The 18042-nt window shown below is 45.9% G+C and overlaps 1 protein-coding gene across 17 annotated transcripts in view; it reads left to right on the top strand.

Moving 5' to 3' along the window:
• The window catches only part of Anks1b (ankyrin repeat and sterile alpha motif domain containing 1B), a 1025752-nt gene that overhangs the window by 864209 nt on the left and 143501 nt on the right, over positions 1–18042 (top strand). The window contains exon 1 of one of the 17 annotated variants that reach the window (XM_076554618.1): positions 16653–16943. The exons of 13 other annotated variants lie outside the window; for them this stretch is intronic. The gene's annotated coding sequence lies outside the window, so the exon portion shown is untranslated. Of the gene's footprint in view, positions 1–16652; positions 16944–16996; positions 17281–18042 lie in introns of those variants that run through there. 3 more of the 17 variants (XM_076554615.1, XM_076554617.1, XM_076554616.1) reach the window with 3 other exon arrangements.

Below are 18042 nucleotides of genomic sequence, written 5' to 3' on the forward strand. Positions count from 1 at the left end.
CTCAGAGGAACAGATATGCTGGAGCCAGGCTGCCCTGGTTCGTAGCCACAGCTCTGTTACTTATCCATGACCGTAAATAAATTTCTTATCACCCTGTCTTTAAATGTCTCTGTTGCTAAAATAGAGACCATAACAGTCTCTACTTCACAGGGCTCCAGTGAGAATTGAATGCAATTAATAGAGCATTTGCCCAGAGCCAAACAAGTGCAGAGTTTGACTGAGTCGTCAAGAAACACTTTCAGGAGAGGGTAACAGAAAGAACAGTTTTCCAGGCAGAGAACCGACCGGTCAAAGACAGAGAGAGTCTCATATGCAAGGTGCCCAGTTAAAGTGCCCCCTGGAGGCAGAGCAAGGGTTTGCCTGATATAATCCCTGAGGTGAGGCTGGAGAGGTAGATTGGAGCAGGACCATGGTATGGTGTGGCTATCCTTCCTTTCTGCTAATAATAAATGATTTATTCAGGAAGCACTCAAGGTGTTAGCTCAGAATAAATCACAGACTGTTTGCAGGGATGGGGAGAAGTTGGGATCTTGCTTTGGTAGAGCAAGACAGTCGGGATATGTGGTGGCCACAGAACAGACTTGTGCCTCAGCTGCATTGCGTGCACAACCTTGAAGGAAGTATTATGCAGAGTTAGCATTTGGCATGAATCCAGTGGTATATTGACCCCAAATCACCTGTCATAGTCTATTTAAAAGATCACAGTCTCTAAATCAATTACAGTCAAGGTAGTGCATTAATTTCTTACAGCAAAGGTAATCCGACTCATAGCCCTGCTCTCCCTAAGGAACCACTCAATAAGATTTTACTTAGTAAATATTTGGGGAAAGATTGGTGCTGGTGATCTCAACATGTAGATTAATTTCTCAGGGATAGAATTGACATTGCTACCAGCATATCTTAACCTCCTCCAGCTATATAATGCTTTCTTTGGGTCTCTGACACTGCTAGAATCATCTCAGCTTTATCAACTTCGTTCTTGAATTCTACAAATACAATTACATCTGTTCCTCATCAACGCAGAAATACATTTTTAACCCCAGAATCAAGCAGCAAACAGTTGAAGAGTAAGTACTTCTAGAGAACCTTGGCTAGGATCTTGTCATTAATATGAAGTTCATCAGTAAGATATCACAGTTTTTGTGAAGAAAATATCTATCATGGAATTTATCTCCAGATGGTGTTGATAGGGTGCCCTGAAACCCTGCTTCTATTGAATCCCTTCCTGGGTTCTCCATATGTTGACACAGAGTCCATGCAGACGTCTCTGTAAATGTTAATGCTGTCTGAAGGTTTCTGCCAGCTTCCTGCCTTCTTTTTTCTCAGATGTTTCTGTTTGGCTACCTCAAGGGCTGGGATGCTTCATTATCTCACATCTCTAGATCATGGACTGGAAGAGTTCCAATGGAGATTATTGGATCTATGATAAACAAAACCTCACTAAAGTCATAAATATTGAACAAATTGGCTGTGGAATGTTTCCCTTGTATCAGTGAAGACATTCGGAGCTGTGTTGGCTTGACTGTTAATTCTGTTCTACCATTTTCTCATCACAGTAAAACTAATTCTAAATGCACTGTTTACAGCATTCCTGCAGATTTACTAAAAACCCACGGTATTCTCTGCTGACCTACACACTGGGTTATAAGCCTGGGCAATTTGCAGTGACACTTCTTCCAGTGTATTCCATCCACTTCCTCTCCTAGTTAAAGTCAGTCTTTCATTTTCTGAACTCTCAACACATCCTCTGGTTGCTGTGGAAGCTGATTCTGTTGCCTCTGCTCTTGGGGAAATCAGATGACTGTTAGGTGCCAACAAGCTAGATCTGTTACTCCTTTGTAATTCTGTCCCATTTTCTCCTGCTTGTTATTTGTTTTAAATATCACTATCTCATTATCAGTGAGAATGAACAGTTACTGACTTTCCATTCTATGGTAAGACAACGTTCTAAGTAAACTGGAGAAACATCAAATGTTATGTGCGCATACATGCATCTATTTTTGTGAATCTCAGCTTACCTCTTTTGCCCGCCTGTCTCACTTAAAGAAAACATGTATTTCCTTTTAGCCTCTGTCTTTTTGAATACTACGTGCTTTCTTCTTTGTGGGTCTCCTGACAGAACATTGTTCGGAGCACACAGAGTCTGTCAGGAAAAGAGTTAAAAAAAAAAAAAAAAACCGCTACCTTCCTAGCTAACTGTGGCCCACAGGCTGCTAATTAGTTTGATGGATCAGCACCTGGTCTGGTTATGAATGCTCGCAAGACCATTGGCTGCTGGCAGCTGATTCACGGCTCCCTGAGGTTTGGAGATGTATCAGCCTGAACAGAGAGAGCTGGCACTTGCTTAAAGGGTAGCTGCGGCCAATTATTCATGTGTTCCTTTGAACTTGACTTGGCTGAAGAAAGAACCATGCTTTGAGACGCATTGGAGGCAGCTTTTTCTTGAACAGTGGGTTGCAGCTCCCTGGCACACTTTCCCTTTGTGGTGCCGTGACAGTCCAGTGACTAATACAAATAGAATTCTACAGTCATCTAAGGTGTGACTGAGTTGGGCTATGTACCATTGCTTCAGTTTCTACTCTTCCTTCCTTTTCTCTACTCCTTGTTCTGGAGGGATGCTTACAATCACTTTGTTTCAACTTTCTTATTTTAGCGGCATTTTAAAACACACACACACACACACACACACACACACACACACACACACACACACGTAATGATAAAACTCAAAAAAGTATGCTAACAGAGGCATATGACCAGGGAAGCAGTCTGTATTGAATGTGGGTTTGTGTCATTATTTAGCTATCTTAATAGATACCAGACAAGGATCTTAGCCTCTTTGTGCTTCCTAAAGCTTATCAGTAAGTGGGAGAGATTAATTCCTACATCACAGGGTCACTGGAATGATCACACAAAACTGCGTTCATTTCTTTCATTAGTATACACTGTACTGCCCATATTGGTCAGCATTAACATTTAAGTGTCTGCTGTGTGTTGAGCCTGATGGAGGGGCTTGTAAAGGGATAGAAACTGCTGTTAACTACCCGCCCCCACCGAAAATGCAGAGACCACTAAGAAGAAATGGTCCAGGGGTGAGATTCTAACTCAGCATTAGCTCCACACTCATCCTCGAGCGCACGCTGTCTGTTTCCATTGGTGTCAGCATGGATGTGAATCTCAGCATCGCTCTGAGACACCGGCCTCCTATCCCCTGCGGTAATCCAATCACACACCCGAGCACCAGTCAGCTTCTCTGTCTTGACTGAAGGTTTCATGAAGGTGGCCAGGTGGGGAGTGTTCAACATAAACTCCAAGTAAGCAGTTCATTTAAAGCTCCATTCATTATTTCCATTCGCAAAAGACTACATGGCCATTACTATCTTTTCCCCTGTGAAGACCTTGCCCTCACCAATGCCCGCTCCTTCTTAGAGCAATCCACCAAACAGCATGTCCAATTGTGCTGAAGATAAGCAGTCCTCTGTGTCACTATGAGCTCTCACCCCACCCTCCCAACAATGAATGCATCAAGATAGTTCTTCCAAACAAATACAGCAATGGGATAATACAGGCAAGCAAAGCTCTCCACCTCTTGGTGCACACACCGTCAGATTTCATTCTCACACCATCTTTATGAGTATGCATCCCTATGCCAGTGTTATAGTTGAGGAAACAAAAACACAGAGCAGTTAGGGAACCATCTCTGTGAACAAACCCAGCCTTGAATATTTACTGGAAGGATTATTGGATGGTGGATTGTCCAGGGCTGTTCCTAGTGCAAGTCACGTAGAAGGCCATGGCAGCTTCCTCTGGAAATGATAATAACAGAAATAAACATAATGCCAGCATCGTCCTGGTCACATCTGTTTCCCACAGACAACATAATGAATGTCAACCACAGCATCAGCTATATAGTTTGCAAAGTCCAATGAAAACATTGGCCAGGGGCAAGAAAGTCAGTTTCACCTTCCCACCCCCCTGCATCTCTGACCTACAGTCAACAAATGACAACTCATAGCGATTCTGATCTCTCGATCAGGTGAGAGGTGTATGCTGAGTTGCCTGCCCAGTGAGCAAACCATGTTGCTGAAATCATAAGCAAGGATAGCAACAACCTATTTACCCCCAAGAAACCACAGGGTGGGGATCCCTCCATATAAAGAATGTGTACCAGCAGGGGGGTAAGAGGCAAGAAAAGGACTGAATGCAGGCCAGTCTCTGCCCAACTCCTGCTCATGCCAACTAAATGCGACCCGAGCAAGAAGTAGCAATGGGACAAGCCAGAGAGAAGAGGCCATGTAAGGAACACAAGGTGGAGAACAGGTAACCCGAACTTCATCCCAGGACCACACAGGTGCCAAGCACCAGCAGGTGGCCCCATGTCCCATCAGACGTCACTTACAACACACAGATTCAAAGTTGAAATTATGCAGAATAAATGGACTGTAACTTCAGAGCCTTGATCCAAAACACTGGGTCCTGTATTAGGCAGGGTTCTCTAGAGGAACAGAATGGATTTAATGTGTGTATAATATAAAAGGGGTATTTGTTGGATTGGCTTATATGATAGAGTCTGGGGGTGGCCAACATCAGCTTCTGTTCACTGATAAGATAGAACCCATTGGGAACACTTCCGTAGTTCCAAGCCAGTGCTGAAAGCCTAAAAGATCCCTCAAGAACTGCTAGTGTGGAGTCCACATTGGAAGGTCAATGGAGCTGGGATCTAATGACAACACAGGATGGTGTCAGCGGTGACAGACAGCTCAGGGACACACTGATTTCTCCTCAAACCTCCCTGAGAGCAGCCTCCCTGCCATCCCCAGTTACTCTCTGGAAACACCCTCCCAGAAATGCTCAGAGGTGTGTCTCCTGGGTAATTCTCAATCCTATAACACTGGCGATCGAAGCCAGCCATCATCAGCACTCCGAGATAACCCTGGAGCATGGCCATAAAGCCAACCGTATCAATAATAAATACACAAATAAGATGTTGGTCTACGAGTCCAGAGTTGATGGTGTCAGATGAAAAAGGGGCTGGGAAACGGCTCAGTGGGTAGCAGCTCTTGCTATAAAGCAACAAGCCCTGAGTTCAAATCACCAGGATCCACATAAAAAAAGTCAGGCAACCCCAGCATTGGGGGGTTGGAGACAGATGGATGCCAGGATCTTGAAGGCCAGCCATCTGAACAGGGAGCGTCCAGTTCATGGAGAGACCTTGTATCAAAAACCAAGGTAGAGAACAAGAGATGATTCCTAATATCCTCCTCTGGGCCTCTGCATGCACACACATAGGCATGTGCACCTGCATACACCATACACAAATGTACATATGCCATACACATACAACACGTGTGCAAAAAAAAGAAAAAAAGGATCAATAAATTTGGAGACCTAAAATACAGCATAACTCACTAATAGTGTATACAGCATGATAATTCATTAATAATAATGTATCATGTACTTGAAATTCACTAAGTGTCTTAAATATTTTCAATATATACCGAGGAAGAAAAAGGCAAGAAAATCTATGCAGAATGATGGATATGTTTATTTGTGGGAGTCATTTCATACATACATTCACAATATACACCTTGACAAGTTTTATTTCCCAATTATATTTCAATAAAGTTGGGGGAGGGAATAATTCTTAAAATAACCAATTTGCAAAAGCTTCCAAATCTTTGAACACTGCATAAGCACAAAGTATTATTGCTATCACCATCATTATGTAATAATATCAAGCCCTTGCAAGTTTATAGGGCTTTTACTTAGTGGCCCCAGATTTACGGGTGTCAAGGAGAGTGCCAACACTTTCATCTCCCCGCTAGGAAGGAGAATTGTTCTCAGTCCAGTGCGCTGACAGAGCTCATGCATTCCGAGTGACAGGGTAAAGCCGGTCTTCAGGGAACACCCTGCCCTTCAAATGCATCTCCCATGGAACGCACATGGAGGAGACGCCGACTTCTCAGACCAGAACTGTCTCTTCCCTTCTAAGAGAGAGAAAGGAACGCCTGCCCCTGGGCTTCTGTGGCGTCTGCTCCTCCCCGCCCACCCCAGCTGGAAAAGGTTCTTTATCCCTCACATCTGTTGTGCCAGGATGTTAAGGCAGGGAACACCCAGCCCCTTTCACCTTACCTGTAGGTCTGATCGCACACATTTCACTAGAGCAGGATGTTTTTCTTATAGGCGAATGTGTTCATTTGATTCAGAGCAAAGCGCTTATTAAACAGCTCCCAGGGCTCTGTCATAATTGGAGAACGCAGCTGAGAGATGGAAGAGGAAAATTAGGACATTCTCACCCTCCATACCCTCTAGGAACCATTTGGAGGGAAGCAGTGATTTACTAAATGATAGCCTAATGGCCTGAAAGAGTTAATGGGCTCCCCTCATTACTTCTACCCAGAGACTCATCATTGTCCTAAAGGGCCCAGGCTCAGTCCATCCAGAGACCTGACTATGTGCGGACCTAGGAGAGTAAATAGATTCTCATACCCTGGATCGCAGACCACACCCTGTAGGAAGGGGCTGGGGTCCCTTAAGGATTATCACCTCCACCAACAGTCAGAAACTCCAGGGATGTAGACTTTTATTTTGTTTTTTCTTTGGAGTCTCTGTGCTGTGAGATAATGAGGGAGAAATACCAGCCTTTACCAAGCTTCAGGCTGGGGAATAAATAGTTCAAGGGAGGAATTTTTTACAGCCAAGCTAATACTGTCCTTGCTTGGGCAAAGACTAGCTTTTAATAGTTCACTCCAGGATGACACTGAGAACTGGAAATTTCTCCCCCGCCCCCCCCCCACACACCTCTTCCTGTAGCTCTGTTTACCTAGTGTGACCTTGAGCTCTGACATTGTTAGGGCACAATTTCCTCATCTGTATAATAGGAGCGATATTAATATTCCAACTTCCCAGATTATTTCAAAGATGGGATGCACACTTGTATATTGTGAATTAGGGAAAAAAATCACATATAGCAGTTCTTCCTTCATGGTTTCAGTTACTTTTTCAGTCAGCTGCCTTCCAGATCTACTAAACGGAAAACTCCATAAATAAGCAATCAGTAAGTCTTAAATAACTTTTCATCGCAGCATACTTTACTGTTAATGTTGTTAATCTCGTGCTGTGCTCAATTAATAAATTTACATATGTAGGAAAGCAAACCGTTCCTGTGGGGATGGTATTAGCTTTGATTCCAGGCATCCACTGGGGTTTGGAATGTACTCCCCCAATAGACAAGGAGGAACTACCATAGCCACTGATGATTCAGAGAAATAATTCTTACACTGCTTGATCTTAGAAAAACTGCTTCACTTCTCAAGTCCCCCACAGTTTCTTCATCTGGAAAGAAACAGTGGTGAAATGATGGCAGTGGTTCTGTAAGATTCCTGAGAAAGGCACAGGAGGGGTCTGGTACACCACAGGTACACAAGAGCTCTGTTCCTTCCCCGAGTACCTCCTTCCCATACCAGAAACGTCTTCCCCCAGTGCACACGTCCCTGTGTTTCCTGGACCTGTGGCTTGGGAGACCTGGGCTGCATCCTCAGGCTGAGTTTGCTGCTCTCTCCTCTGCTTCCTGTGGGGCTGGACATAAACATGTTACCCTGACATGTCCTGTGCCTGAAGGTCTCCGCAAAAACTGCCCTCGGAAAATATTTCTTCCGTTGTTCGTCCGATTCTGTTCTTGATGGTTTCCTCATACTGAATGAGATTCTGTCCAGTTCTTAAAGACATATAAAAGGCTAGCAGATGACATACATAGAGCTCTGAAGTACCCTTGGAATTATTGGCCCTACCTTTCAATTTACCAGACCTCTTGGGGGTAACCAGAACATTCATCTTTACCTGTTCACATTGTTTCTCGCCATTCTTACTCCATGCAGCTCATTTCTGGGGTTCATTTGAATGCGTCCCTTCCCCTCTGGTATGCACTTCTATCTACACGAGTCCATCCTCATCTCTTTATCACCTCCATGGCCCTTGCTTCAGCCCCTAATAGTCTCTCAAAAGCTGACCATGGATGACCATCTATGATCCACCAGCAAATGAGAGGGCTCCATCACTCATCCACAGTGGTTCATCCAGGGAGGGTGAGAACAGGGATTCTTCTGGAACTACTAAGGAAGAGGAGGACTCTGTTTTCTGCACTGGTGAGCCAGCATTGCTGGGCACTGTTGAGGGCCGTGATGTAGAAAGGTCTGTCCAGTAGTAAAGCTGGTGCAAAGCTGAGTAAAAAAAAAATCCTGCAGTGGCTTCCAAAGCAGTATTTATATCTTAAGGTGATTCTGAAAATTAAATGAGATAATTGTGGACTTGTTACTGTAACATAGAACATGGCCTCTGGTATAGATGAAATAAGTGGTAACTTCAGAAAAGAAATATTCACTCAGTACATGAATTTGTTGTGGTGAAAGAAAAAAAACCCATAATACGTTTCTTCAACTGGTAATGAGCTCTCTGTTGCTGGAAGAATCAAAGCTTTGGTTGTATACCTCATTCGATACTGAACAGAAGACTCACTGCCAACCAAAGAAGGTTGTCATACTTAGGTTTAAGTTTCCTTCTGAGCCAGTCAGGACATGTTCAGTGCCATAATCCTTACTTAAAATGGCTTGAGTGAAATAAGAAATGTATGAGTTCATGGAAGAGATAAAAATCTGGAGGTTTTAGGCACCCCCACATCCTGAGCCTCAAAACCCATCACTGGAATCCCTTAGTCTCTCAGTCCATATTGGGGGAGGGTGGGGCTCACCCACAGATGCCAAGGTCCACATTGGATGCCTCCATCTGTCACTCTCTGCACTGTGTTTTGAGAGAGAGTTTCTCACTGAACCTGGAGCTCATTGATTCAGTGAGGCTGGCTGGCTGGCCAGCAGCCCCCGAGGACTGTCTAGCTCTGTCTCCCCAGGGCTGGGATTGCAGGCCCCACACTGCCACGCCTGGCTTTGACAGTGGTTCTAGAGATCTGAATTCAAGTCCTCATGCTTGCTTAGGCTAGCACTTCACTGGCTGAACCAGCTCCCCAGGTTCCCACCCCGCTTCTTGATTTTTATTTGTATGTTTGTGACTGGAATTTGTGGCTCTCCTTCCTCAGTCTCCCCAGTTCTGGAATCATGGGCTTGCACCACCTAGCCTCTCACTCAGTGTCTTTGTTTTTTTCTTGATTCTGCACCAGCTTCACCCATAGGCAGACACTCTCCACAACCTTGTCCTCAGCAATATCCTGGCAATGCCAGGTCTGTCAACACAGAAAACCCAGTGGAGGGAGGGGTCCTCTTTCTCAATAGGCCCGGAAGAGTCCCTGTCCTGACCCAGGTGCATACATACCTCCTCACTTGCTCAGCTGTTAATCGTGGGAGAAGGTGCTGGGGTGAGCTTGGCTGTTGAGTTCTGGTAATAAGGTAGAGTGGCTTCATAGTTCTGAAGGCTTATGAATTAATACTAGGATGAATTAATTCTCTGGATGGGTAATTTATGCATGGTGCCAGAGTGCCACATGGGTGCACTCATTTTATCCTTAAGCAGCACCCTTAAAGACCAATTGCCCTTACTTTGTAGATGCAGAAACTGGAGGCGCATCAAGGTTAAACAGTTGCTCACAGTTTATACCCAGGCAGACAATCAAGCTGCCCTGGAGTGCAGTGCTAAGGCTGTGGGACTTTTCCGTATCACGTTCCATACTCAGGAATTCCCGGTATGAGTCTCTGGTGTACCTTAAACCCGTGTTTTCTTGACGAAAAGCAGTCCTTATGGTCTGACCCATTTAAAAAGAGACATCCTGGGGAGATTAGGGTGTGCAGCCACTTAGTGGAAGAGTCTACCAGAGACCCAGTCTTGCTGCTAGCTTTGGAAGTAGCTGCATCTATTGCTCACTGGTGCTTTGTCGGTTAAAAGGTATGAAAGGGGTGAGGCGCTTTAGCACCTGTGTTTTGCAGCTGAAACTCAGTCTCAGGGGTTGGTTGTAAGCAATGGCTGCAAGCAGAGGCCTTAGCTATGGCTCAGTGGAGCCGCATGTGGCTCTGGCCCTAGATGCAGTTAACAAAAAAAGTCCCTGGGTCTTAATTCAGGAGACTGGGGCAGAACATTTCCAGCAGATGGGCCTCAGTGTCTACATTCATTCCCCCTGGATTCCAAGCCTGCTTGCCTCCAGGAAAAAGTATAAAGTCCCTTCTGCTCAGGCTGGCTTGTTTCAGCTTGGTAGTCAGATCTGTAAATACACTACAGTTAATAGGCAGGTCTGTACATTGTTTTAAAATTGCTGTCTAAACAAAGGGACTTTCCTTTTATTATTATCACAATGAAAGCATGATAGGGCAATAAAAAACAACAAAAAATCTATTGAGTGCAGGAGGCAGTTTATGCCGTATTTGTCTCATTACTCATAAACAAACCTTGCCTTCACAGCTTCTGCGGTGGGCACGCACCTCTAAGGACCACACATGGCTGTTCAGCACCAAAGCCTTTCCCAGTGCCAGACTCTCCCGAACACCTTCATTCTGTTGCTACTTCGTTGCAGTCTCTCCCCTGCTCCCCCTTCTCTCTGTGTCTCCTTCATCTCCTCTTATTTCTACCCAATGGCCTCTATCAAAACATAGCTTTCTTTTCTTTCAAAATCCCGAGCCCTGCTTCCTGTATACTGGGAGGTAAAACTCCACAGTGCGGAAATTCTAAATCCATATTGATTGTACATTTATCTCTGCAATGGCGTAGTTCTGGAATATCTGTCTACTGAAAATGTATCCACAGAGTTGAAAAGATTCGTGGGTGGGATTTCCCACAACTTTTCTAATCTACTGAGATGTAATCCTTTGCTGCAAAAGATGGACAGGGTGGTCGCTGTCCAGGGTTCTGACCTCAAACATTCGGCCCTGACTTTATTCTACCAGTAAGGGTGGGTGATGATAATCTACTCCCAGGCCTTGCAACTATTAGGAATCAGCTGATGGTAGATTTGTGTCTCTCTTCCGAGCTCCAGGTTTATATTGTATGATGTCTCCTTGTTTCTAGTTGGAGAAAAAGTAGAATTCACCATATCCTAAGCTTTCTTTCATTTGCTCATTAAATTTCTTAACGCCCACTTATCAAAAGACCACATAAGCAGGGACCTACACCCCACACATTCTTATAGGGAGATGTATAACTAAATAATAATTTTAAATGACAAATGCAGTGTTAATGGTAGAAATCTTACTATGTCAGCAAAAAGGTACTTCCTAGGCCAATTCAGATGAAAAGAAATTAAAAAAAAAAAAATGATTCCTAAGGAAAGTTGCATGTTAGTTGAAATTCATAAATTGTAATGACCCAAAGAAAGTGTTCCACCAGGATTAGAACCCCACTGCAATTTAACTTCCCATCACTGAACAGCCACCTCATCATTTGAATCATAGGCTTGAATAAACAAGTGAAAGTATTTTCAATCACTATCTTTGGGTGAAAAAAATCTCTAATGAGGTATTAACAATCCTGGAATGGCTCTCTGGACTTCATGCACATGCATGCACACACACCGTTAAAAACAGACATTTGTAAAACTGGCTCTGACTTTTGGGCTTTGCTAAAAGGCTGAAAGGTACAGGCTTCCTTGTGGCTTCCTCCCCTTCTAATCCCATTCCCGAGACTACCCCTCTGATGTTTGTTTGCTTATCTGATGCATTTCCAGGCTTGTTTTGCAAACTTTGCATCATAATTCTGAAGGACAGATGCCGTTCTGAATATGTACGTTTTTGCCATGCATGTTTTTTCAGTGATATTCCAAAAGTGGTTTTCCTTTACTTAAAAAATGCTCAAAACAAATGACAAAAAATCCAAGACACAAATATGTAAAGTACAAAAATAAGGTAACATTAAGATAAAAAAAATATTTTTACTACAATACTTATATGTGGGCATGTCTTCTTATAAGACCTCAAAGCCATTCTCCTAGGCATATAATCCTAGGTGGTTGAAGATTAAGTCATGCCTGAGTCTGTGTTATTTCACAGAATTCCATACTTGATTCATGAAAACCTTGATTTCAGGTGATAAATCTAGAGGGTGTGTTGGGAGAGAAGGGCTGTCTTTGTGTTCATTATCTTCCTCCCTCAAGAAGCCCACACTACACTTGCATAATCCCCCCCACACATAACTCTGCATGGGGTCATCAACTCTACTTTCGCTTCTTCCACGTTCTGGAAATTTTACTAGGATATTAAATCCATTTCTGATTGGGATAACTGTCATTGACACAAATCGGTAAGTACCCCTATTCCATCAGAAGCTCTTTTTTTTTTTAAGGTTTGTTTACTTTTATGTATATTGGTGTTTTGTCAGCAAGTATGTATATGGACCACATGCATGCTGTGCCTGAAGAGGCCAGAAAAGGGCATCAGATCCCCCTAGAACTGGTGTTACAGATGGTTGTGAGCTACCCTATGGATGCTGGGAATCAAACCTAGGTCCCTCAGCAAGAGCAGCCAGTGCTCCTAACCATTGACTCATCTCTCCAGATCCTCAGAGTTCTTTTTTTTTTTTAAAAAAAAAAAAAATCAAACAGCAACCTCAGTACTGTAAGAGGTGTTTAGTTTGTTTTTTTTTTTTTTTATTTTAATTTAGCTAACTTTTCTAGGTATATTACAGACACTGCTGTTACTGTTTTATCATACATGGTGTCTCAGTCCGGGTTCAGTCAGAGAAGTGATCCAGTGGGATACATGTTCGAAGAGAAGCACTGGAAAGGATCAGCTTCTGTGAGGGGGGGCTCCCCAGCTAAGTCTGAAGTCTGTGAGCCGGGCTGTTAGGACGAGTGGGCTGAACTCCTGGGAGCAGGTTCCAGCCACTACATTCCGTCTTCATGGAATCCTCAGTGCTGTGTTTAGAGTTCTGACAGAATCAGATCATTTAAGATAATCCCCTTGAAGCCAACGGACCTTAATTACATCTGCAAAACACCTCTGCAATGCCTACGTTAGTGTTTGAATGCCCGGGAACTTTCAGCCAGCCACGCTACTACACCAAAAAGCCCATTACACATCATTACTTTCCTTTCCTCCTAACTGCCACTCTCAGAGGCACCTTCCGTTATTGTCACATTCATCTTACAAATTGGAATGGTGAGGCCCCGAAGCGTTAGGTAGAGTGTGTAAGATCACAGAACTTTTAAGTGGAATACCCATGACTTGAATCCACAGATGCAATTCCACATTCAGGGTCTAAACTGTACAGTATGCTCCCATCTAAATGTCTACAAAGGCACCTCATATCAATGTTTTACACGTTTCTCAGGAAAGTTGCCACCATCTTTGGAACTGTCAATCAGTCCTCTGGGTACTTTTTTTTTTTTTTTTAACACAAAGGAAGAATTTAGGAAGTTAGCATCTCCAATGTTAGTCTGTTCAACAGAAGATGATTGTTCTTAAAAAATCAGTTTACATTGAGAAGGTTGCATTCTTGATGACCCATATTGAAACAAGTGCTCTGTTTTTCTCTGGGGATACATGCAAGCTGAGTGTTGGTATCATGAAGGATTGTTTTTGTTTTCTAAATTGTATCATTTAGCAAGGAACACTGTATTACTTAAAATGACTAGAGTATTTTTAAAACGAGAAACATTAGACTTTATAGTCTCCAAATTTAAATGACATAAATGAAAACTTGAATGACTTTTTAGCCAAAAAAAATTACAAATGAGAAAAAGAATTCTGACACTGAGTTTCCTGGAGTGCCACAATACTGTGACAAGTGTCTGGACAAGCAACAAGAATCTGTCGCTTTATCCTGCCTCTAGTAAGGATGGTCCTTAGTTGAGTGACTTAGCCCCTCTAGGGATCAAGTTCCTGGTCTATAATATAAGGACTTTGGGAGCTAGGTCTCACATCTTGAAGCTTTTCTGGAATATAAAAATGTCTAAAGTTTCAATGAGGAGGAACTATTTTAGTTCAGAGCAAAAGTCTTTTCTTCTGTAAATTATTTAACACGTTCCCTCAAGTAGTGGGGGACTACACATTTATATTTTGTTTTCATTTGATGTGTGTGAGTGCTTTGCATGCATATACATCTATGCACCACATGTATGCCCGAGTCCAGAAGGAGGCATCAAATGGAGCTGGGAATCAAACCTCAATCTTCTTCTTTGAGAGCAGCTCTCAACTGCCCAGCCCCCCCCCCATTCCTTTATATTTTAGTGTGCATACCTAGAAGTTCTCACAAGGTTCCATTAGTACCATGCTGAAGTTTATTCACAGACATTCAGCATTTGGCATTCTCTAGTCTTGCTGAATGGGACTTGGAAATGGGCACCATGGACAGCACCTTTTTTCAGAGTTGTTTTTACCCGCGGGCACAAAGGCTGACGGGGGGAATTAAGTTTCCATTCATTCTCTAGAGGAGGTATAGTCTGACCTAGAGGTCCCAAATGTTTCCAGAGTGCAGAACACTCAAGACAGGAGAGAATAGCTCACATCCTGCCTAAAGAGCCTTTTCAGTTCATTCTTAGCAGATGACATCTCTAGATTGCCTTATATCTGGAACCCGAAAACAATATCCACGAAGGAGCAACACTCCAGGAAATAGTATTCCTCGGGTGTTTTCATGACTGCAAAACCAAGAAGACACATTTACCTCACCACACGGAGTGTCTGAGCTCCAGGATGAAATACTGAACTATATGACTTGTCTTCAAAGCCACTGAAAGTTTGCTAATCTCAAAAGGAACTATCCAAAACATGTCCCCCGCCTCCCACCCCCACCCCAAAAAAGGCAGGTCACATTCATTCGAGTACAGGCAACATACAATCTGATTCTTTGCCTGTGTAAGATGTAGAAACAAAAGTCTTTGGGCTGGTGATGCAGCTCAGCCGCACAGTGCTTGCCTAGCATCTACAAGGAGCCTGTCTTCACTCCCCAGTACTGGGGTTTGGGGCAGCTTGCTTTCTTTCCTGATGTAAATGAGAACGTAAATTTCACTTGATGAAATGCTCATACTTCACAAGCCTGGTTAGCTCAGCTTTATGTCCTGGGCCTGTTTCTTGCTAGCAGAATAAGCCCTGGGAACCGTGTGAATCCCACAAAAGCACGTAGTGAGTGACTCGGCAGCGGACCAAAAGGAAACAGTGTTTCTTGTTTCTGAAAGAACTACCGGTTGCATGCCTCTTTTGAAACTTTTTCATCTGCAAAAGTGAAGAGTAATGCTGAAACTTAGTCACAGGGTTGTCAGGAGAAAAAGATAACCCGCAGACCCCTGGCAAACAGTAGGTGCTCAGTAAACTTCACTTCTTAGGTTCACATGTCTATTTCCGTCTCTGAGTTTTTGCAGCTGACCAGAACCTTTGTCTGCCTTGGCTTAAAGGCAATGCACGCACACTGGTAAAGTTGAAAAAAAAAAAAAAAGTGAATTGTCTTGCACAAGCACTGTTAGGGATTTATCAGGTTAGCCATTTCCTTAAATATTTCATTATGATCTTTACACAGACCACAAGGTGCTGTCTACTTTTCTGTAAGAAGGCGACTCTTCTCTGTGAGAATCTGTGGCTTCATAGGAGCCTACGTGGGCCACTTAACCACTTGCAGGTTCAGCGTTGAAGAACCGGAGAACTAAGATGGGTGGGATGGCGGACGTGCTCATGGAACCGTTAGGGCGTTGTGCAGACTCAGATACACATTATTTCCTATTTATTTATGTTAAAGAAAACATACTAGCATTTTCAAAATCGGAGGAACGCCTTGTTTAAGATCAGTACTTCCTTTAATCGGCATCATCTTGAAAAGAAGCCTTGGCCAAAGTAAAACATCTACAACTGTCGGTAGGTAGTGCAACCGGCAGTTTGGTGGAAACCAGATGGGTGGGTGGAGGTATTTATTTGAGGCTTATCCAATCGTAACTGAGACCTTTTAGTCTACTGGGCCAATGTTACGCCTGTGGATGCCGCAGCAACCCAAGTCGCACAGGATGGCTCCAGTCCATACAAGTTGAGTTTACACTGCGGGTGGCCTCTGCGGCTTGGTCAGTAGGAGGAAACCCTGGGGTAGCCTCAGGAGGAGGGTTCGGGGAGAGGGGGGCGGGAGTGTGGGGCGGGGGGAAGCAGAACCTGCCCGCCGGCCCCTCGGTTCACTACCCCTCTCCCCAGGGCCGTGACAGCCGTAGTGGCCGTGGCTCTTGCCCACCCCTGCTGCCGCTAGCGAGCTGAGCTGGTCACCTGGGCGCCGGTGGAGCTGCCGCCCCGGCGGCGGTGTCTCGGAGCGCGAGGAGGGGGCGGCGGAGGCGCGAGATATCCATAGTAACAGAGGATGCGAGGGGCGCGGAGCAGCGCGGGCGAGCGGGAGCACCGAGCCCCCGCGCGCGCCAGCCGCTCCAGCTAGGCACCCCGCCGGCCCGGCGCCCTGCACTCGGCCCCGGACGCCAAGGTAAGCCCCGGGTGGCCCCGGCGGCGGCCACCTCCCACTGCCCCCGCTCTCCGCGGCCGCAGAACAATGGAGAGCGCCTCCCGCTGCCTGGAGACGCCGCCGGGCGGGGGGGGGGGGGGGGGAGAGGAGTACCGGGGAGGGGAGGGAGGACGCGCTACCGCCCGCACTGGCGCGCGCAGCTAGCAACCGGAGTGCGAGCGAGCGAGGGCGCGCGGCGGGGGGGCGAGGGCGCGCGGCGGGGGGGGCGGGGGCGCGCGGCGGGGTGGAGGGGTGCGGGCGGGGTGGGGTGGGGGGAGCGAGCCGGCCCGGGAGCTCGCGGGGATCGGGCGCCTCTCCCACCCTCGCCAGCGCGCTCTTCCTCGCCCTCGCCGCTCGCGTTCACTGGTGGGGAGGGAGGGGGGGGCGCGCAGGCGGAAAAAAAAAAAAGAAGATGCTCAGAGGCGACGGCTAGGGGCGGCAGAGGCGTGAGGCGCACGTCCGCGTCCTCGGGGCGGGAGCCCGGCAGCCCTCCGCGGATCCCGGCTCGCGGCCAGCCCACGGCCGGCGCTGGTGCGGCGCGGCGCGGGTAGGTGAGTGAGTGGCGCGCGCGGCGCGGCGCGGCGCGGGCTTCGGTGTCTTCCCCCGTGCGTGGCCCCCGCTGGCGGAGATGCGGCTCTGAGAAGTGCGGCTGCAGCCCCGGGGCAGAAGCCGAGGAAGTCCGGCAGAAAAGCCGCGCAGGGCTGCAGAGACGGTTTGCGGGGCGTTTTTTGTGGCAGCCTTGGTTAGCGGTCTCGACTGTGTGGGATTTCTTTTCCGTAACCCGTTCTGGTTATTGCTATATTTTTTCCCCCTTCATCACCACCCGGAGCTGGGCTCATTCTCCATTTCCTTTTTCCTCAACCTTGGGGTCCTGAGGAGTTTGAAGAGGTAAAGTGCCGGGTGTCTTTCCGAATGGTTTGACTTTCACCAGCCTGTGTTTTCCAAAGGTCATTTGTCTTCCGTGTTAAAAATCCATGCCAAGCCATGAGATGGCCAGGTGTGTTTTGAGTCTCCCGGACTGAGGAGCCGGAACAGCGGCCGGCAGGGACGGCATTGAGCTTGCTGGCTCTCCGCGTGTGCGAGCATCCGTTGGTCAGTCGGAGAGGGAAGTGGGCATGGACCCTCCAAGCTACGCCTTGGAGAGCAACAGCAGAGCGGCCGAGACTGCAGTTTACCGCTTTCAGGAAGGTTGGGTCAGCATTTCCATTGAAACCCGGAATTCTGTGCTTGTAACTTGCACGGCATCTTAACTCCAGGCTGAAACTTGCCAGAGCCCGGCAAAGGCTTGTTTTTATAAGGATGTTGCCACCGCTGCTTATTTATCTATCTATTTGTCCCCTCCCAAGGAAAAAATCAGCCCTTTGTAAACATTGAGTCCCTAAAACAAATGGGCGGCTCGGGAAAGCTTTGCATTTCCAGCCATTGGCCAGGAGGGCTATCTCACCGCAGTTATTTTTCCTCTCTGAATACTGAGATGTTAGTTCGAGGACTAAAATTTCTGCATACGTGCACAGAACTGGAAGCAATATGAACTTTGGGGTCCTTAACTATTCTTAAACACTTATCGGAATGCTGGCTGTAAGGGCATTGGCTTCTGGGAGAGCAGACTATGGGATATAGTAGTGATACAATAGAAAACTGGAGTCCAGG

This window comes from Peromyscus maniculatus, chromosome 18 (assembly GCF_049852395.1).
Source record: "Peromyscus maniculatus bairdii isolate BWxNUB_F1_BW_parent chromosome 18, HU_Pman_BW_mat_3.1, whole genome shotgun sequence".
NCBI lineage: Eukaryota > Metazoa > Chordata > Mammalia > Rodentia > Cricetidae > Peromyscus > Peromyscus maniculatus.